Below are 22468 nucleotides of genomic sequence, written 5' to 3' on the forward strand. Positions count from 1 at the left end.
GAATTAATGAATGAATGTACGGAAGCAAAATGTACCTTGGGATTATGGTTAATAACACAATAGTACAGAACTATCTAGAACTCATCTAGAACTATCTGCTCTCATCAAGGCTGCTAGGAATCCCAGTCAGACCTTCTTGATCCAAATTCTTACCCTCCAAGTACCACCATCCTGAAACTGCACCAAGCCACTCCTGTGCCCTCACTAGGAGGATATAAACAGAGCCTGGGTACCTTGCAGACATTGAAAACTGGGGTCAGCACTGACAAGGGGGAGCAAAGTCCCTCCCTAGCTCTTTGGCTCCTATGCTGTCCTGGCTCAGCCTAATTCTCCCCACTTTTTCTATTGTAACTCGATTTCCCACGCCTACATTGAGTTTTATTTCCCAACCTAGGAGAAGAGTAGTTGCTACAGTAACTCTGTATTGAAAGGAACACAACCACAGGTGTGTTTAGAGCCTACTGAGTTTCTCCTTTTAATCCTCATTCAACTGTTAGAGGAGACACTGGGGGGGGGGTCTCTACAGACACCATGATGTGGAGAACCGGACATTTAAATGCACTTCATTTGACCCTGACATCTCAGGACTTCCCCCATACACATAATTTGTAAACTCCATGTCATTGTTTATCACTGAGTTGGAAAAGATCCCATAGGTTCTAAGTAGCAGGCAAGTTTTAATAGCCTAGGGAATCTCAGAGTTTGTCATGTATGTTAAAGGTAAGCATTCTGAGTTCCATTCCTGTCATGCAATGCACCTGTGGCTGGGGGTGACATGGAAGAAACACACCTTACTGGTACTAGCCACAGGAGGGGCCCATCTTGTTCCTTTCCACAGTGCCCTGCACTACTGACTTTCTGGGCTGGGTAATCTTCGTTCTAGGAGTCTATGTCCATCATTGGAGGATATGTTCTCAGCAACCTCTGGTTGAGTGTTGTAGCCTCCCCAACACTCAATTATGACAATTATGTCTACAGGTTTTCTCCTGTTCTCTTGAAGCAGAACCTCCTAGTCATTTCCCTTCTGGTTGAAAACCATGGCTCTGTCCCTCGCTGCCCCAGAAAGAACAGCATATAGAAAAGAACTCGAGCTAAGACTAGGCAAGGTCAGCAGCAGACTCAGGCACGCTTTACCACCCCAAAATTCAAAACAATTCCACTTTATTGCCCTCTTGAGGCTTTAAATTCTGCTCATCTCTGGACTCCTTGATATTGAAGGAGCAGGAAGAGGAAGGAAGAAAGACATAGTAACAGAAAAAGGAACCAGGGAAGTTGGCGAGCAGATGGAGGAGAAGAGGTAAGGGGAGGAGGAAGATAAAACATTAAAGGCCCATGAGACTGCTTAGCTGGTAAAACTGCTTGGCCTGCAGCCGGAAGACCAGCCTTCCAACCCCAGCTCCCATGGTGGAAGGAAAGAACCAACTACCCAAAGCCTCCCCTGAGCACAGAGGCCTGGTGGCTCACGAGTGCCACACTAAGAAAATAAAATAGAGGTACCACTACCAAGTTCTGACAACTCCAACAATGTGATCTAACAACATATGAAACAGAAATGCAGCATTTGTAGGAAGCAAAGTACGTTATTTCAGCCTAAGCAACACATCAGACAATGGGTTATAGCCTCCTTAGTTTATAATCATTGTTTTGCTTTGATTTCATTTTTTTAAAAGTGAAGAAACAGTTTCTACTTTGTGTCTGGTCTTAAAGCTCACTTGAACATTGAACATTTCGAGTGAAATCAACAGTAAGTCCATATTTAGATTCGGCCAGGCAGACACACAGTTCAGGCTAAGGATGTAGACTATAGGATTGTATTTTCAGGGTTCTGGGAACACCCCCTTTACTTTTATCAACTTATCAAATGCTCTGCTCTTGTTTTCTAAACTCCTGGTTATTACTTTTTGTTTTGTTTTGTTTTTGGAGACAGGGTTTCTCTGTGTAGCTCTGGCTCTACTGGAACTTGCTTTTTAGACCAGGTTGGCCTCGATCTCACAGAGATCTGCCTATTTCTGCCTCCCGAAGGCTGGGATTAAGGTGTGCACTAGCAATAACTACTACCTGCAAATTAGACAGAGGATCAGCAGAGCGCTGGCAGCTCTTGCAGAGGGCCAGAGGTTGAATCCCAGCACCCACATAATGAGACAGGTATCCCACAAAACACTTCTGACTCCAGCCTGGAGGGATCGGACTCCTTCTGGGCTCTCAGGCACACTCACAAGCACCCTGCATAAACAAATGCCATAAATCTTTTAAAGACTAGTCAAAAATGCACATGCAAAGGGCGGAGATTAGTGTGAAATGCTAGCTCAGTCTTTTCTCATAATGAGATGAGGATAAGTAGATTAAGCTATAGATTAGGGTTTGGAGAAAACGGCTCCCCAGTTTCCTAATTTCCAAAACCACTAAGCAAACCAGGATTCAAAGCCATTTATTTAGATTCTCCTAAATCCTAGGAGCTCAGGATTTTGCTAATCCCTGGCGCCAAATGAAAGTGAAAGCATCTCTCACAACATAGAGAACCTCAAGCCTTGGTGGAAATTTTCGATGCTTAAAAGCCTTCAAGGCAGGAAAAAAAAAAAAAACCCCAGCGAATTGAGAGCCACTCATTGCATCTTCGGAGCAAGTGGCACTCGTGGAGTCACAGCAGCTGCACAGGACCTGCGCACGACTGAGTCTGTCCACCTTGTCCTAGCGGGAGAGGGACTCATGGAGGCCAGGCCCACCCACGCGGGGCAGTCTGCTTACACCCAGTGGATCACCAAACCAAACCAAACCAAACCAAAAAGACAGGAAAGTGGGATCGGATCGGAACGTGAGGACCCTGAGAACGGGTGGGTGAGTGCGACCAGGCCGCGTTGTTTACGCATATGAAATTATCAAAGAATAAATTAGTTAATTTTTTTCCTAATAAAAAACGCTCAAGCATTATAGAAGACACTGTTCTTTCCTCTCCCCTCTATGAGAAGGAAAACAAGGGACTGCTTGAATGAGGGGGAAAAAACAGAAGGAGGATGCTTGCAGAGAGGCAGCTGGAGGTCTGTAACTTGGAGGCTGTTAAGTTGTCAGGATTCCTCTGGCAGCCTCTCTGAGTGCAAGAACAAGGCTTCAGTCCACCGTGCGTCTAGTCAACTCTTGTAAAGAAGTCACGGAACTATAAGGGCCGGTAAGAAGGATAATAAACTTTCTCAGTCCATTAAACTCACATTTCCTCATTTTCTACTTTGTTCCTTTTCACATTTCTGGAAAAACTGTTGCCAAACAAACGGGGAGAAGGATTTCTGCCGTGCTCCTTGTGCACACCCACAAGAAAGCAGAGCGAGTATAAAACACTCCTTTGTGTGCCAAGGATGTGAAACTAAAGTACTTTTCTTAGCTGCTAAAGGCAGACTATGCAAACCTGTAGGAAAAACAACTCTGCTAGCACTTACCTTGCTAGAGAATTCTCCTCTTTGCTCCCACAGCAGGAAAGAACCCCCTAAGTATTTATTTCTTAGATTGACTCTTTCTGGGAGGAGGGGGAGGAGTCCCAGGGGGAAGCCACACCCAAAGCGTTCAGGGATGGTGGGGAGGGGGGACTCCATTCGGAAAGTGCCAAGTCATTCTAACTCAGCAAAGCACCCAGTTAATATTTTGCCTTTCAAAGTTGTTCACAAAATGCTACAGATAATCTCAGATAGTTTTACCATGCCTTTGGGTGGCCGCTGGGTTTGGGATCAGAGTTTTTTCAAGGAGGTGAAATGGACTGCAGGGATAAAGGCAGATACAAAATTCCCACTCTGAAGTTAGCAGTGTAAGCCAAGAAATCACAGACACAAAGGGAGTTTTATTCCAGGGCTGGATGGATTCTCAAGTAACATCTGACTTGGTTTGGAAATCCATGTAAATAAACCACCAGCATTAATGAGAACTGAGGGTTTTCTAAGAAAGGATGTTAGCCCAACTGCTTTTTCATTCTTAGGAGAAAGATAAGCAAGAATGGGATAAATCAGGGTGGTCGTGCATTTTCTAAATCTATGCCAGAATCCAGGTCAAAAGGCAAAATAGACAATTCAGAAACTGAGCAGTTTTGTCAGCTTGTGCAAATATGGATAAATCACCAGTAGCGTGATGTTTGTGCAACAATTCACCCGATGTATACAAATTCCTTAGAAAATGATTTTGCTGGTTGGTTTTTTAAAAGTCATTCTGCATCTGTTTTCACTTTGATATTATCATTGCAGTAGTTAGTATTTCCTGATGATTGGAGGAAATCATATTGTCCCGGAATGATGCATTCCCTAGGATTCATGTCCCACAAAGGAGTGAGGGATTCGAGGATTCCTGGAAGCTGCAGAACATAAGGCTTTAGGACAGACAGGCGATAGATAGATTGGTAGATAGATGCTAGATAGAGACAGATGCTAGATAGATAGATGGTAGGTAGGTAGATAGATTGATAGATAGAGCTGAACTGCTGAACTAGAGTTGGTTTGGAGGCTGGAAGAGACTTGTCTGTTGGATAAATCAATTCCACAGAAGATGTCTGCTGGTTTCTATGGTGCAAACATGGTCTTTTCCTATTAGGTTGAAGTGAGTCCTCAATGAGAAATAATTTGTAGTAAACAAAGTCTGCAGACATTAAACTATGGGTATTGTTGTAGAATATTATTTTATGATTTTATATTTGTTTATGCTGTGGAATATTTGTTTAATGATGTAAAGATGTGTTGTGTTCCTTTATGTTGCTATCTCAATTCTGCACTGGGGGTCCTCAGTCCTCTACCCCTGCGTCGTCTGTGACTGTGGACCCCAGTGCACTTGGAATAAAAATTCCTCATGCTGTTGCATCAAGAACACTTCTTGCGAACGATTTGGGGTGTCGCCTTTCCTGAGTTGGAGCATGAAATTCCACACTCTGCAGGTCTTTCATTTGGTGCATTGGCCGGGAATCCGTGACCACCCCTCACACCCGAGAACTGACTTGGAGGTAAGGGGATTCCCCCTTGGTGTGTGTGTGTGTGTGTGTGTGTGTGTGTGTGTGTGTGTGTCGGCCAGCGTCTCTGTTCTGAGTATCTATTTTCTGGATCATGTGCTTTCGGTTTTGGTTTGCAGCTGTCCTCTCAGGCTATAAGGACCAGATGACTGTGATCAGCAGACTTGCTAGGGGGATCACAGGCTGCTGCTCTGGGGGACGCCCTGGGAGGTGCGGGAGCCCAGGGATGCCTGGTGGAGACCAGAGCGGAACATTCCGTGCTGATACAGCCATTAAAAAAATGAAAAGACAAAAATTCTTGGGTAATGGGTGCCACAGGGCGATGGCAGTATTCATGGACTACCCGAAGGACAGTGGACCTTGGTGTGGGCCGGGGATCCCACTCATTCCCCGTTATCCCAGAATGCCCTTACCCTCTGTTAGGAAGAGACATTCTGTCAAAAGTAGGATCCCAGATTCATTCTGACTCTGAACTGCCATCAGTAACTGATAAACAGGGAAATCAATTGCAAGTCCTTACTGTTAGACTAGAAGATGAATACAACCCCCCCAGCATCCACCACCTCAGCCCCTGCTGCCTGATGCCACCCAGCAGGCCAGGGAGGGCCCCATGGAGATGAGCGATGCTCTGCTGGTCCTAGAAGGCTTGGAATTGGAGGGCCAGAGCCTAGAGATTAACAGCTGTTCAGAAGAGGAGCTCAGCAGCCCTGGCCATGGAGGAGGGGCTGGCCCGCTTCTGTTGCAGCCCGGGCCCCCCTTCCAGCTGCAGGACTTGGGCTCCTGAGCAGAGGGGAGCAACAGCATTAGCAACCTCCCCCATCACTGCCAACGCCTCCCAGGCCCCTCTGGCCTCTTGCGGGCTCCATCAAAATCCATCTCAGTTGCCTGCTTCCCAGGAAGATTGCAGCTCGGGCGGTGGAGATGTGACCAGCAAGAGGCCTTCTGGAGATCTGGCAGCTTTTGCTGTGAGCCTGATGGACATGGGAGGCTAGGAAAATTTCCCAAGATTTGGAGTACCTAAGGTACTAGGATCAGACAATGGTCCAGCTTTTGTTGCCCAGGTAAGTCAGGGATTGGCCAAGACATTGGGGATTGATTGGAAATTACGTTGTACATACATGTAGACTCTAAAGCTCAGGACAGGTAGAAAGGATAAATAAAACCATTAAAAAAAAAAAACCCTCACTAAATTGACCGCAGAGACTGGAGTTAATGATTAGATAGCTCTCCTACCCTTTGTGCTTTTCAGGATTTGAAACACCCCTGGACAGTTTGGGCTGACCCCCTATGAATTGCTCTATGAGGGGCATATGGAAATTGTTTCTGTACATAGTGCTGATGCATTGCTCTCCCAGCCTCTGTTTTCCAGGCTCAAGACATTGGAATGGGTGAGACAGTGAGTATGGACACAGCTCCAGGAGGTCTACTCGGGAGGAGACTTGCAAGTACCACATCACTTCCAAGTGGGAAACTCGGTCTATGTTAGATGCCACTGCGCAGGAAATCTCCAGACTTGATGAAAAGGCCCCTATATTGTGCTACAGGTCGAGAGAATCCCCTCCTGGATCCGTGCATCCACACGGAACCAGCGCCACCTCCCGATCCTGGATGGAGAGCCAAAAAGACTGAGAATCCCTTTAAACTTAAGTTTAGTTTCATGGACCCTGCTTCTACACCTAAGTGACTCTATTAATCCCCACACTCCCCAAAAGTTAACCTGGCAAGTGTTTTCCCACACTGGGGATATAATATGGAATGTCTCTAAGGAAGCCCCCTCTTGGACGTGGTGGCCACCTCTATCCCCTGATGTTTGTGTCCCAATGGCCGGATCAGATATCTGGGACATCCCTGATCTTACCCCCTCAGAGATCCCCCTAGGGGTAGCCCATTCTGAGTGCATGACCAAGCGGTCATCAGTGCAAGGGGACACATCCCAAGGTATTTACATGGCTGATGACCCCGGCTGCAGCACCGGGCTGGCTCAGCGAAGGATGAGATTAACTGCTTTTATGTTTGCTGCCGGAGATCTAAGCGAAGCTGTGGGGGAGTTGAGCACTATTATTGCAAACACTGGGGATGTGAGACCACCGGGGAGGCTTACTGGCTTCCGTCCTCGAGTTGGGACCTTATCACTGTACAAAGAAGCCTGACAGGAAAGGGAGCCGAGCCACTTAACATCACATTTACTCCTAAGGGACGGGAGTCACGAGAGTGGACACAAGAAAAACCTGGGATCTTTGATTCTATATGACACAGTGGGACAAAGGTCTATTCTTTACCATTAAGCTGAAGACAGAGTCCCTAAACCCACACCGAGGGCCTCTAACCCCTGTGAGACCACCTGCTCCCTCCCCAGTGTGACCACCCCCTCCTCCAAGGCCCATTTTGCAGCCGGTCCTGAATATGCCATTTTCTTCCCCTGGACCTACCCTCACACCACCCGAGGGTATAGGACTCAGAGGCAGCCTCTTACAACTGCTCCAGCAGTCATATTTATTCCTACATGCAACCAACCCTAATGCCATCGAATCCTGCTAGTTATGTTATACAGTAGCCTTATTATGAGGGAATTGCCACCCCGGGGGTTTATTCAAGTTCCAAGGAATCTGCAGTCTGTAGGTAGCAGTCTAAATTCTCCCTAACACTCTAATCAGTCACAGGACTGTGGACCCCAGTGCATTTGGAATAAAAATTCCTCATGCTGTTGCGTCAAGACCGCTTCTCATGAGTGATTTGGGGTGTTGCCTTTCCTGAGTCTGAGTGTGAAGGTCCACATTCTGCAGGTCTTTCACACCCATTTCCAGGTGAAGAGCATATGTGTAATATGTGTACCACCCCGTGAATGAGTGTGCACATGGACACACACACACACACACACACACACACACACACACACAGAGCCTGAATAAACTCTTGATACTATGTAAGAATCCCCTTTATATAGTTGAAGAGTCTGGGCTTACCATGAGAGGTGAGGGGTAGGGGGGTGGAAATTGTGTTCTTATCTGGCAAGTATTTAAATGGGAAAAAGGTAACTTTTCCCACTGATGCAAGCCTAAAGAGCTACAAAGACATGAAGCAGTTTGATCATTGTTACCAGGGGATGCAGGGTTTCATTTTCAGGGTCTTAGACTCATAGTTAAAAGAATTTGAAAGCAAGGGTCTGTGAGATGGCTGGGCAGGTAAATGCACTCATTACCTGATAACTTGAGTTTGATCTTAGAGACTGGCATCCCTAGATGTGCATATTGGGAAGATTTCATGTTCTTAATGCTGTCCTGGTATTTCTTTATACCCTACGGGCCAACAAATACATGTCTACAAACCAGTTACAAGAAGCGTAGGAAATGTAATCATTAGCTTCATGGGGAACGTGCAATGGCCAGGTAATCAGGAAAGCTCAGTCTTGTCACAGCTGGACTCCAACAGAGCTGAGGATGATAAGAAAAGCATGAAATTCTTGAGTTTAGGATCCTGGATTCTTGATACCGCTGCAGCAAATCCTGCAATGTTTTACCGTGCAAATCAGCAGCAAATCAACACTAAGTAACACTTATCTTGTTTGACCTTATCACTACAATGTCCCTTTCCCTCATTATCATTCTCTCAGAGTGGCAGGTGGAAGGCCCACATACACCAAAGCCACTGGTTCTCACATTCTTCTTGAATGTGCTAGACTGATGGTTGGTCAGAACAAACCAACCATTAACTAAGTGCATTCATCCCTGCAGAATGAAGAACAAATATTCTCTCAAATAAAAAACCTGGCGGCTCACAAAGGTCTGTAACTCCAGTTCCAGGGGACCAGCGCCCTCTTCTGGCTGCCACAAGCACTGCATGCATGTGGTGCACAGACACCCATATACATACAATACAAATAAATAAAGCAAAGGAAAAGCAACCGTTTGGTAAACCTAGTTAATCGAAATAACAAGTATGTAAAAGAGACAAGAATCAAGTGTGTTTTAAACTTCAAGTACCAGAAATGCTGGTCAAATTGTGAACAGCAAGAGGTCGGGGCACAACCTGTCAAGGGCTCAGGTTCAGTTTCTTTACTTTCTTCCTCATCCACCTGGGCCGCTTCTCTCTTCAGGCTAGTGACATGATGCTCATGCTGTTGCCCAAATCATATCGGGTCACAACCACCAGGAGAAGAGGTGTGATACTTTCTTTCCTCTTTTCAGAAGGGAGGAAACTTTTCTGGATAATTTCAGATTTCACTTTAGTTCTAAACTGATGCCATTTCTTTAAGTGATCACAGGGAAGGATTATGGGATTGTCTTCATCGGTCTAACCTAATCGGCTGGAGTTGTGCTAGCTGAGAGTCATCACAGCGCTACAGGCTTCTGGTCTTCTGCAGTTTGAAGTCATCTGAGGAGAGACAGGGATGTGCTTCTTCTCAAGATTGTTTATTCCCTAAGGCTTAGAAGCCCCAGACACTAGAGCGCAATAGAAACTCTGCTCTGGCACACATTTGTCTGTTCATTTTCTGGTATCAGAAAACTGACACATTTGGTCTCAGGTTTGGCAGTCAGGATGTGATGAGTCCACAGACACTAGAAGATGGGCAGTCCCAAGTGTATCAGAGGTCCTTGTCCTTCTAGTGTGAGCACACACTCAGTTGGTTATCTTAAACTAAAGCCATCCCTAGCACCATTAGCCTAGCCTATCCCAAAACACAAAGTAGCAAAGCTACACTAGCATCAGCTACCACAATGTGCCCGCCCGCCACCTTTGACTGTTTCTGAGCCTATTGTGGTACTTTTGACAATACTACCATCGTAACCACACTTTGTTGTGTTCTATTGTTGTCGCTGGACTGAGGGTTTTTTTCCTTCTAGCTTTAACACCAGAGAGTTAAATGGTTGCTCCATTTCTCCAAAGGGATAAACTTGAGAAAGTGACTGCAAAGCTGACCACAAAGCGGATTAGCTTTCTCAAAGGCAAAATTCACGCCTCCTGGTATGTATCCCTCCTTTCCAATAGAAAAGCCACACGAGGAATTCTCAAGAGACCTTTTTAACTCAAGAAACCATCAAACCTCAGGCGTTAACCTGGTACCAAATAGTCACAGGACGAGAGGTATCAGGGAGTCAGGTGATCAGCACTTAAAAGCAAGAGCAATCAAGTAGTTGAAAGTTGGCTGCATTCAGCTAAGTTCTGTCCATTTGAAAGAACGAGGTCAGAGAGCAAGTCAAGGGTCACGTTGGCCATGTCTTGTCTGGTTTTGTTTTTGACAGCTTCTCTTTGTAGTCAAGGATGATCATGAACTCATCTTTGTGTATCTCCATATCCAAGGGCTGGGATGAAGCTTTTGCCACCAAGCCCATATCTGGGGCTTCCTGTTACTGACAGTTGGTGTGTGTGTGTGTGTGTGTGTGTGATGGATGGCTGATGGTCTTGTCTACTCCTAAAATTCTTCATGTACTAATTTCCCCAGAGGCTGCATACTGTTTTCTTTCCTTTCTAGCCTGTTCCCTACACCACCTGAGTGCAATGATTACAGGGTTGAGCCACCACACCTGGTGCATGGGGTACTGGGAATGGAACCTAGGGCTTTGGATGTGCTGTGCATTCTAAATGGGGTATCACCCCCCCCAGCCCTCCCAACCATGTCTTCTGACATTTTCCTCCTTCAAAGTAGTAGACTCACATTGTGAGGCTGCATCAAGGAGGCTGTCAGTGAGGTGCTCCCAGGATTTGGGGGACACAAAGGTCCTGGTGCCCACAGATCACCAGGGAAACCAGGAATGTTAAACACACAGGGGCTTCTTCTCAATGGAGAAGATTTAAAAAAAAAATTCAGTTTCCAGCTCATAAAATTGGGAGTGGATTTTGTTAATGACCCATCTGTGGAGGACTCACCCACCTTTTAATTCTTCAGAATGATTATCCCAGACGTTTCCTTTTCTAGACTGCTACCCATCTGTAGGGGAGATGTCACATGTAAGTTATAGCCTCTATGCTATCTTGGTCACAAACTGCGCTGTGTTCTAGGCTTTTTAGGTATGGCACCTACCTTCATGGTCACACGGCCTCTGTAAAAGAGTGTCTAGGAACTGGAGAGATGGCACAGTGGTTAAGAGCACTGGCTGCTCTTACAGAGGTCTTGGGTTCAATTCCCAGCACCTACACGGTGGCTCACAATCCTCTATAACGAAATCTGGTGCCCTCTTCCATGCAGGAGGAACAGTGTGTACACAATAAAATAACAACAACAACAACAACAGAATCTCTATTCAACCTTCAGAGCTTTGTTGTGCATTTGGAGTTGGAATGATTGTTGCCTGGAGAGCTTTCCCCAAATTGTACTGTTTTAAATGTGTTGACAGCGAGCCACTTGGCATTAGACTCCAGACATCTGATCTAGGTTTACAAAGTCAGCCAGTACTGGGTTTTCATTGTCTCCCAAGATCACTGCCTGCATTCACACCTGCAGGGTCCCCTTCATTGGCAGCAGGATGTATGTAGGCTGGGGACAGCCAGAGGGGCCTGGATAATGACCTGAGAAACCTCCTTCAGGGGCACACACAGATGCTGTGTTTCAGGCTGGGCTCCCGAAAATAGAGACAACAATCATTGGCCTAAAAGGGAACACTGGACCAGCATTCGGTCCCACTTTTTAGTTTTCCTTCCAAGAACTGGATCTGACTCCTTAGCAGTGTGTGTGCACGCTTGGATGAATCTTTGGGTCTCGGCTTACCCAGGTAGGTTCCAATGGTGCCAGACAGATCTATGGACAAGCCCCGAGTGCTCTATTCTCAGACGGAAGGAAGGCTTATCTCCTGCAAAAGCACCTTGCACAGAGCCAAAGAGATGAGGGGCCTTAAGCATCCCTCTCCTTCCCAACCTCTCTTTCCTTCCCGCCCCTTTCCTTTCCGTCCTCTTTCAGTTTCTTCCCTAGCCCCCTCCCCAACATCCTCTGTGTCTCTCTGGCTACCACACCATCGTCTTCATTTCCTCCCATCTTGGGGGGAGGGCTGCCATTCCTCAGAGGAAAGAAGAGATGTGAAACAAGGAGAGCTAATTATGTTGTGCCTGGGAGATCTAACACACGCTGTTAAATCAGAGCTTCCCATGGAGCATAGGAGGCGGCACAGACACCAGGAACTTTATTTTGCAGCAGCAAACATGGCTTGTAGCATCACACAAAGTCATGACTCTCCAGGCAGAATAATTTTGTGGTTAGGCTTAAAGGGAAAGAAAGGACCAGATCAAATAACTGTTTTGGATATCATGTCAAGGCTTTGTTTGGGTGCCCAGGCCTTATCTCTTAGGTTATGAATTAATGAAAAATTTAAAAAGGAAAGGACATGACGAGTTCCAGGTCTCTACATCCTTAAAAAGAAAGAAATATAAAGGAAAGGTCACAACTGCTCCTAGGTGCGGTGGAGGAGGAGGTTTATCGTAGATAGAAGGGAGATCATAGCCAGGGGCAGGGGCACCTGGGAGAGGGCAGAGTGGACATGACCCTGAGCTGGGCCATGTGAGGAGGGGTAAAGAGCCAGACCAAGAAGCCGGGCAGGCAAAGGTAGACCCAAAGAGCCAAAAGGAGTACTGTAGCAAAATGTCTGGATTATACAGGGAAGGCCAGCTTGGGGAAGGGCAGCCCAGGCCCTAAGCTATAGCAGTTTAGGGTAGGGGATGGGATTTGCCCTATGACAGGTAGGGACTAAGGGATGCTAGACGAACCTAATGCTGGGGTTAAAGCTATGAAATACTAACAGATACTAAAGGCTTCAGTATATCCCATAAAACCTATTAGAAAGGAGCCTAATGCAGAACCAACAAAGAACTTCTCTTTTAAATCAATGTGGTGTGTAAACCAGTGTGGTATTACTTACCTATAATCCCAGGGTCAGAAGTTCAAGGCCATTTTCTCTCTCTCTCTCTAGCAAGGTCCAAGCAGCCTAGGCTACAGAGACCTTGCCTCAGAAAATAAACAAATCGGAAGCTCACTTAACCGAAAGGCCAATCCTGAGGAAATAACTCAGTTTCAAGCTGTCAACTGAACGGGCAGCATTAACCTAGTAACGGCTTCAGCACTGGATTGTCACACATTCTGGCTCTTCTCTTTATTTCTGGATGGCGTGAAGCCCTCCCTGAAGGACAGCCCAGGTTCTAAGGAAAGGACTCCTCGACAGTTGTTCTGGACCCCAGGAACTCCGATTTGTTCTTTAGTAAGGCAGGGCAAACCGTTCAAGATGTTGTTAGTGAACATCAGCCCCAGAATGTGTTTCCTTTAAAAATGAAATTCTCTAAGAGAGGGTTTATATGAGCAATTGGGGGTCAGGTTCATGACAGGGAACCCAGAGACGGTTCACTCAATTTGCCAGAGCTCATGGATTCTAGACCAACAGCTGGGGAGCCTGCATAGGACTGAACCAGGCCCTCTGCATGCGAGCAACAGGTTTGGAGCCTGGTCTGTCTGTGGGACCCCTGGTAGTGGGACCAGGTTCTATCCCTAGTTCAAGAGCTGGTTTTCTGAAGCTCATAAGGGTTTGGTCCTGCCTCATCTGAATGTGCCAGGCTTGGTTGACTCCCCAAGGGTGGGAGGCCTTACCCTTTATAAGGAGTGGATAGGGGTGGATTGGAGGAGGGGGAGCAGGGCGAAGCAGGGAAGGGGAGAGAGGAGGAATTATTGTTGATATGTAAAATGAATAAGTATTAAAAAAAATAAAGATACAGACAGTCCCCTTACTACTCTATCTCAGATTAAAAAACAAACAAAACAAAACAGAAACCCTTCAACTGAAATCCTGGAAACACTGTGACACTTGAACTCTTTTTTTTTTTTTTCCATTTTACACACCAATCCCAGTTCCCCCTCCCTTCCCTTCTGACCCTCTCTGCCTCCCCCTTTCCACCCCTCATATACTCCTCAGAGGGGGTAAGACCTTTCTCAGGGAATCAGCAAAGTCTGGCACACCAAGTCAGAACCAAGCCCCTCCCCACTGGGCCAAGGCTGAGAAAGTATCCCACCATAGGGAATGGGCTCCAAAAGGCCAGTTCATGCCCCTGGAATAGGTCCTAATGTCACTGCCAGGGTCCCCCAAACAGATCAAGTTGGAAATCAGTATGGCAGTTTCTCAGAAAGTTGGGAATCAGTCTCCCTCAAGACCCAGCAATACCACTCCTGGGCATGTACCCAAAGGATGCACAATCATCCCACAAGGATTCTTGCTCAACAATGTCCATAGCAACATTATTCATAATAGTCAGAACCTGGAAACAACCTAGATGCCCCTCAATAGAAGAATGGACACAGAAAATGTGGTGCATTCACACAATGGAGACTTGGGAAAGTGGAGTTCTGAGGGGGAAAGCGGGGATATTTGGAACCAACATTTAAGGTTTAAAGATAACCCAGCGTATCATGGTATTTAGAAGGTCCTTCAGTCAAGAGAATAAACAAGACCTCTAAGTAGACCCATCGACTCTGCCGCACTTCTTGTCCTTTGCTGCCCTCTAGAGGCCAACTAAAGTTTTCCTTCACCTTCAGCAGTGTTTGTAACTCTAGATAACTAAAGAAATGCAGCGTCCAGCTACTGTTTTGTTTTGTTTTGTTTTGATCTTGTTTTGACACAGGGTCTTGCTTATGCCACCCAGGCTGACTCCCATATCATAATTTAGTCTAGGCTGGAGGTATTACATGACCATCCTGGCTCTGTCTCTGGAGTATTGGGTACACACTCACCACTCAGCCCCTCCCTCCCTCCTCTCTCTCTCTCTCTCTCTCTCTCTCTCTCTCTCTCTCTCCTTCCCTGAAAGCTATTGGCAGTTAAGTGATTGCTGGGAAAGGAGTCATTTTTCTTGTAGGTGTGGTCACTGGCAGGCTACCCAAGCTCCAGTGATGGCCCCTGATAGACAAAATGGGAAAAAAAGAAAAAAATGTGAAGTTGGGAGGGGGGTGAGTGGGTTCAGGGGGAGTAGGAGTAGAGAAATAGGAAATGGATACAATCAAAACACATTGTATATGTGTATGAAGTTCTCATGGACTAAATAAGAATATTAAAATCAATAAGGATTTTATTAATGGCTAATCCTTGTACAAGAGTCAATTTTAAGAACACACACGTATGCATATCGCATATATATGTACATAATATATATATATATATATATATATCACAACATAATTTGTGTCTCCACTTACCCTCTTTCTCATCGTGGTCATCATTCTTGTTATGAATTATCCCTATTCTGTTGACATATCAGTGCGTGCGTGCGTGCGTGCGTGCGTGCGTGCGTGTACTATGTAAACTTCCATACTCCAGGGTTGGCAGGCTTGCACTATGGTGACCTTCCATAGTTATTATTTTCAAATCAAACTGATTCGTGGATAACTTTCAGTTGCCACATGATTTAACTCACATGGACTTAATAGCTGTTCATTGAAGTGCATTATAGAGCGAGCAACTTTTCCTATAGGAATTCTCTCTGATACTCGTAGTTTTCTGAAGATCAATCTGTTAGCATTTGTTCTATTAAAGTTGCATTTGGAGCAATCTAGGCTCAGATCTCTTAGTTTGGTAATGGTACTAAGAATAAGTGCTTGTGGCAGGGCCTGGTGGCCCTTGCCTCTAATCCCAGCACTGGGGAGGCAAAGGCTGGAGATCTCTGAGTTTGACCCCGCACAGCCCGGCAATGAGACCTAAGCAAAAGAAAAGTGTATCTTGTTTAAGCACCGCATCATATTGCATGTGGTCGTTGTCCCTTTAGATGCTGCGTTATCTTGTTTTGTGTGAGAAGGCCTCTGAGACCCTGGCTGGGTGCTGCTGCGGCGTCCATCCATCTAGAGTCCCTTTGTGATCAACGGAATGTGACAGTGGTGTGTGCTTTACACAGACTCCTTTCCAGGCTCCTTAGTGAGATGCGCTCAGGTGACCAGGTCATTTCCTGATGCCAGCCACTTGCAGTTACAGAGGCTGCCCTAGGGTGAAAACCCAACACAAACCTCACAAAATTCCTGACACACACAGAGGGTAAGTCGTCTCCGGGCTTAGAGGGACAGAGTCAGCAGATAAGTGAGAGAATAAATTAGGATAAAAGGCATGGGTTTGGTTTTTTGTTTGTTTGCTTGTTTGTTTTTCTTTTCCCAGGTAGGTTCTCACTGTGTAGCCTTGGATGTCCTGGAATTCACTATGTAGCCCTGGCTGGCCTTGAACTCATGAGATCTGTCTGCCTCCTGAGTGCTGGGATTAAAGGTGTGTGCCACCACTGCCCAGCCTGGACCTTTATTTTTGGGCCAGCCTGCCAGACATAGCCAGATTTTGTCTCAACAAACCAAAGTATCTTGTACTGTCATGCCTGCATGCTTGTAACTGTAAGCATGGAAAAATACAGCCCAACTCTCCACTGACCCCACAGCACAAGGAAAGCTGAGCCCAGAGGGTCATCTAAAGCCTGAGACCAACATGAGGCTCATCTGAGATCCTGTCTCAAACAGCCCCCACATCAATAATAGCAATAATACAACTAGGGAAGGCTATGCAGATTGTTTCTTTCGAGGTCCTGTAGACCTAAATGGATGCTCCATGGTGGGTGTAGAAGACTGCACAGCCTCTGGCCTTGCATGATCTTTATTTTTTTACTATTTACTTCATGATATTATGGGCCTATCGGAGCAGTTTGGGAAGAGGTCTAGAAGAAAAGGCAAGAGTTCTCTAGAACAGATAGATTCTCTTGGATTTGGGGACATGATATAGGAACTTGGTTTTCAAATGTCTTTGTTCTTAAAGGTTATTAATAAGAGAATACACTTTTTTTTTCTAATTATGAGCAGTATTGTATTAGACCATGGCATAGTATTAAGTGGGAAATTCTTTTCCTGTTCTATGATTAGATAGTTCAGGGTGCATCAAAATGTTTGTGAGACACTACAGTAGGTGTTCTCTGAGTAACCACAGTGGTATATATTGGAACTCTGCACATTGAAGGGGAGGGCAGGTGGTTTTGTTGTTGTTTGTTTGTTTGTTTGTTTGAAGCAGAGTCTCTCTATTACATTGGCTTAGCCTGTCCTGGAACTCATTATGTGAACCAGGCTGGTCTTGAATTAACAGAGATGCACCTGTCTATTGAGTCTCCTAAGTGCTGGAATCAAAGGCATGCTCTACCATGCCCATCCAAGATGAATATTAACAATTTTCTTTATATTTGCATTTATTATGCATGTGTGGCTTAAAGGACAACTCACTGGAGTTTTTCTCAATTAACCTTGAAGTACTTTAACAGTGAGGGTCACTCATGACAGGTAAAACTAGGGAACTAGGATAGGACACCCAATAGCAACCCACGGAACAAAGGACGTTATTTACATTTAGAGGTTTTAGAGGGTATTTACCTCTGAGATTAGCAGGGCCTCATTGTGTTGCGGGGAGGGGTCTTAGCCTTTAGTAGACTAGTGACCTTACTAGATAGGATATAAAGCAATAATCTAACACATTCGTCCTATTATCCCACCCTACCTTGGGGCTGTTCATGCTACGGTTTTAGGCATTTAAGTGATAGGTGTGGCTGCTCGCTCCTCAGAAACAGCCTCGGTAATCCAACTATGTCTCTGAAAAATAAAATAAAACTGAAAGGAAAGTAAAAAGTGAACAATGACAACATATTCCCCAAGAGCTTGCTGTTGCTAGGCAAAATGACAGAGACAGATAGTGTAATGTTTTCTACCAAACACAAACATTTCTTTAAAAGCTGGGCATTGGTGGTCCATGCCTTTAATCCCAGTGCTTAGGAGGCAGAGGCAGGCAGATCTCTGAGAGTTTGAGACCAGCGACCAGCCTGGGCTACAAGAGCTAGTTCCAGGACAGCCTCCAAAGCCACAGAGAAACCCTGTTTGGGAAAACAAAAAAACAAAAAACAAACAAACAAACAAAACAAAACAAAAAACAGGATGGGTGGGAAGACACACCTTTAATCCCAACACCCTGGACAGCCAGAGCTACACAGAGAGACCCTGACTTAAATGAAACAAAACACAACAAACAACCCAGATAAGAAAAGAAATTATCCTGGCCAAGGTTGATTACCATTGCTAAATTGTGGCTCATAAATCTGAGCACTGAGAAATCAGGAACTTGCCAGAGATGACCAAGCATTAGAGAAAGCTGCAGTATGAGCAGGTATGTCATCTTTGTAATGTTGCTTCAAGCTTCCATACACCTAGCTGCTGACAGAACACAAAATTCAGACTGGAATTTTGAGAACTGCATTGAGGCCCTGAGAAGAATGTTGATTTGCTAATGGTTGTTATAAAACTTCACTGAAGGAGAAAATATCTTTCCTGCATCTTGAAACTCTCGGGGCTGGACTCAGAGATCTGCCTGCTCTGCCCCTACAATGCTAGGATTAAAGGTGTGTGCCTCCTTTCCTGGCTTTGTGTCTCTTATTTTGAGAGTATAATGTAACTACACCATTTTCCTCTTCCCCCTTTTCTCTCTCAACCCCTCTTTCAAATTCATGGCCTTTTTTCATCAGCTGTCTTTACATGCATACATGTATACGTATACACATGTATGTGCCTAAATAACCAGCTCAGGTTGTTTTTTTTTTCTCTACCTCCTAAACCCCCAAAAGTGAAATTATCGAATAAACAATAAATGCCACCACTCTATTGGAGCTAGGGATGTAGACTAGACTTACCCACCGATCTCATAAGAAAGGCAGCAAGGGCATACCAGCAGGGTTGGTGGCATACGCCTTTAATCCCAGCACTTTGGAGGAAGGGTGGGTGGATCTCTGTGAGTTTGAGGCTAGCTTGATGTTATGCAGTAAGTTCTAGGACAGCCAGAGCTATGTAGAGAGACCTTGTCTCCAAACAAACAAACAAACAAACAAACAAACGAACAAACAGATGTTGGACCCACCCAGGACTTTCCTGCTCCTACATATTCATCCCTCATTCACTTTCTAGTCCATGCTCAAGAGAATTCCTCAAGCATCTTTGATATTACCTAGACAATTTGAATTCCTGGCCACTGAAGATGATCTAATTGACGTAAAAGACTAAACCAGCAGCTGATCAGTTGGGTTCATAGAGTCTTAGGGGTGCATCCCTTGTCCTAAGGTGGGTCAAGGGTTGGGCTTTTGGAATGAGTATATAAACCAGAACCTGGGCCCTTCTGTTCAACTTCATTCTACAGCCAGTGGCTTGGACTTGTTTTGGCTTCAAGTAGGAGGCACTTTTAAAATGGAAGTGAACGGTGTTGATGAAAATGCCTGGTGGACGTTGCCTGAGAACTTTGAGAATCCCTTTGTGTTATACATAGATGAGAGTCAGGAGGAGCTCATATTTGGTAGGTGGTTTTTCTTATATCTTTCTCTTTGTTTCATGTTTTTCTCCAACCTTCTTCCTGTCTCCGATTCCCACTTATGTGACACTATTCCTGGGGAGATATGAGCAAATATCTACTCACCCCAGAGAGGGAACCAATAACTAATGTAAGGAAACCATAAGGAGAACTTGGCGAAACAATGTGATTTGTTGGTGTTATTAGGAAGAGGACTGAGGGGTTACTCATAGGAGCAGAGGAGACTCAGATAGCTGCATACTAACGCCCACCCCAGCCTGGGTGACAGGTTACAAAAGCGGTGGGACTTTGAGCACACTGAACAGGCAGCAGGCAACTCAACATGTTGGTGGGTGGTTTTCTCTGGTGGCTCAACTGGTCTGAGCCTCTTCCAGGCATCTTGGTTGGTCTCTGGGGCTTCCAGGCTGCTTGGATTGGGTTCTCGGCAGTCTACCTCAGAGCGACTGTCAGTCTTTTACTGTTTGTATACTTTTTGTTTTTGGAGAAAGTGTTTCTCCCCCCCTCCCCCTTTCCAAGACAGGGTTTCTCTGTATTGCTTTGGAGCCTGTCCTGGAACTGACTCTGTAGATCATGCTGGCCTCAAACTCCCCTGCCTCTGCCTCCTGAGTGCTGGGATTAAGGGTGTATGTTGCCATTATCTAACTTAATTAAGTACACTTGGGGAAGTAAGAGCCTAGTGAATCTGGTCAGTTTTGAGAGGCTTCCAGAAGCTGTGTACATCTGTCTTTAGGGATTTTCCTGCAGGATGGAATGTGTAACTACCCCAGTCCTTAAACAATTTTTGAGATAGTGCCTCTCTTTGTAGCTCTGGCTGGCCTTGAACTAGCTATGTAGACCAGGCTGGTCTTGAACTCACAAGGATCTGTCTGTTTCTGCTCACTGAATGTGGGGTTAAAAGGAGTACACAAATGACTGGTACGAACTGTTTTTCCTTCTTTAACATCTTTGCCTTTACAGCTTCATTCCAACCAGGTTTTAATCTTAGAGGTAACTGCTACCTAGCATCACCAACCTCAGGGACTCCTGAGTGCATACAACACATGCTAATGGCTTATATATCTTCTTGTCATCTCTTCTGTGCACAGGCCATGGAGACTTAAACCTCAGAACCATAGAAGTACATAGCAACACGCTCATTCAGCTGGAGGGGTGGTTTACAGCCTCTGGTCAGACTCGAGTAACTGTGGTTGGACCATTCAGAGCAAAGCAGTGGCTGATGGATATGATTTGGAGTGTGGGTAGCCAGGAACCTAACCACCAGGCCCGAGGTAGGTGACTTTTAACGGAATTGGGGTTGAGGGGTTGATTGCCTGTCAAATAGTTGTATAGCACCATGAATTCTCATAGAGCCTCCTAGGAAAATGGGCCTCTAGATGCCCTCAAAAGCCATTCCAAGGGAAACAGATTTAGGTTGTAGCGATTTTTATTGTATGAAGTTCCCAAGACCATAGGGAGGTATGACTAGATCGCCTGGGAAGGCCTGGGATGGTCTTGCCCTCTCATGTTCCTAAAGAAGCCTTGGTTCCTGTCTGGAGCCTCAATTCACCACTGGTATACACTCCTTCCCCAGGCCAAGAAATGTTGCAGCGTGTCCGGAACCAACCTCTGACCAGAGCAGACTTGGATAACACATTCAGGGTGCGGTCATATATCTGGGGCCTGTCTCGACCTACCAGGATGAAAGGGACCACTTAGGACTGCTCTGCAGTGGCAAACCAGGATGGATGATGGGAGAATTTTCACCGATGTTTGATAAAAGCATGGGAGATACTAAAGGGACTGGTGCATATGTCTCGGGGAAGTCTTCTAACCGAAGATGGTGCTGTGATGGAAAACATCTAATAAACTACCTCATGGGAAAGGCCTTTCGTGCTCATTTATTTCCTTTGGATAAATTACCAAACCAGTATCTCAGCAAGCTGTGCATTTAGGTCTGAGTAGACTTTATTGTCTCCTAAAAATCCTAGCCCAAAGAAGGGGTTGTGGAACAATATACAGTTTTTTAAAGATGAAAAAGCTGGTAAGCTACTCTCTGTGCCCTGCAGCCAGAAACACAGGTTCTGCAGACCCTCCTTCTCAGGGAGTCTCTATCCTTAAACTGCAAGCCAGTAGAGAAGAGTGGATGCAGAGTCCAGATGGAGATGTATTTGTTGAAGTAGGCAAGGCAGTCAGCTCACTGAGCCTGGTTTAAAAATGAGCTGCCCCAGTTATCCGACTGCCAGCTGTTCCGAGGGTGGGCTTGGAAAGTGATTTTGGGGACCCATGAATGAGTTGGGTTCCTGACTCCCATTCAGAATAGTGTTATCCTTCTATTAATCTCCACCCAGCATACAGCTGGCCGAGAGTTTCCTTCCTGAATTTCTTCTCCATACTGCTCTTAAGAAGCCCACATCTTAAAAGGAAGGACTCCATTGCTTTAAGCTAGGAGAGAGGTATTATGACTTGGACCAGAGTGGAATGGGAGAAATTTCAGAAAATGGTTGAATTTGGAACGTCTTTTGGAGCTAATTTAGTTCACACTGCCAACTGCTGAACAGAAATTAGGTTGGTTTCATAGTAGAAAACACTTGTGAGTCTGGCTAGAAGAAAGCAACCTGACTTCTCAAAGGGGAATTTCATTGAGTTTTTATTTGATAACTTCACATATTTGGGCTTAGGAGGTAGAGAAAAAACAGACTGGTTATTTAGGGATATCTATGTATGTACATGTATGCATGTAGGACAGCTAATAGAAAAAGCCATGAATTTGAAAGATCAAGGAGGGGTGTAAAGTGATATAATCATGCTATAATCTCTAAAAGGAAGCCAAGTGTAGTGGTGCACACTTTTAATCCCAGTACTTGGAGGCAGAGGCAGGCTGGTCTGAGTTTGAGGCCAGCCTGGCTGGAGAGAATTCCAAGACTGCCAGGGCTACATAGACCTTGTCTAAAAAAAAAAAAAATGCATAACAGGTAATTTTTAGTTCACATCAACCATCAGCAAATCATCTCCAGGCTGCAGTTCAGGTCTGTGAAATCCAGTCTGAGGTGTATCGTATATATCGATTGGTTTTTGAGGTGTCTGTCTTTTTTTTTTTTTTTTTTTTTCTTCTGGAGCCTCAGGCTGGCCTGACTCATCGCAAACTTCTTGTCTCAGTTTCCAAAAAACCAGGACTACAGGTATGAGCCACCATAGCTGGCTC

This window comes from Phodopus roborovskii, unplaced genomic scaffold (genome assembly GCF_943737965.1).
Source record: "Phodopus roborovskii unplaced genomic scaffold, PHOROB, whole genome shotgun sequence".
In the NCBI taxonomy this organism is placed as follows: Eukaryota; Metazoa; Chordata; class Mammalia; order Rodentia; family Cricetidae; genus Phodopus; species Phodopus roborovskii.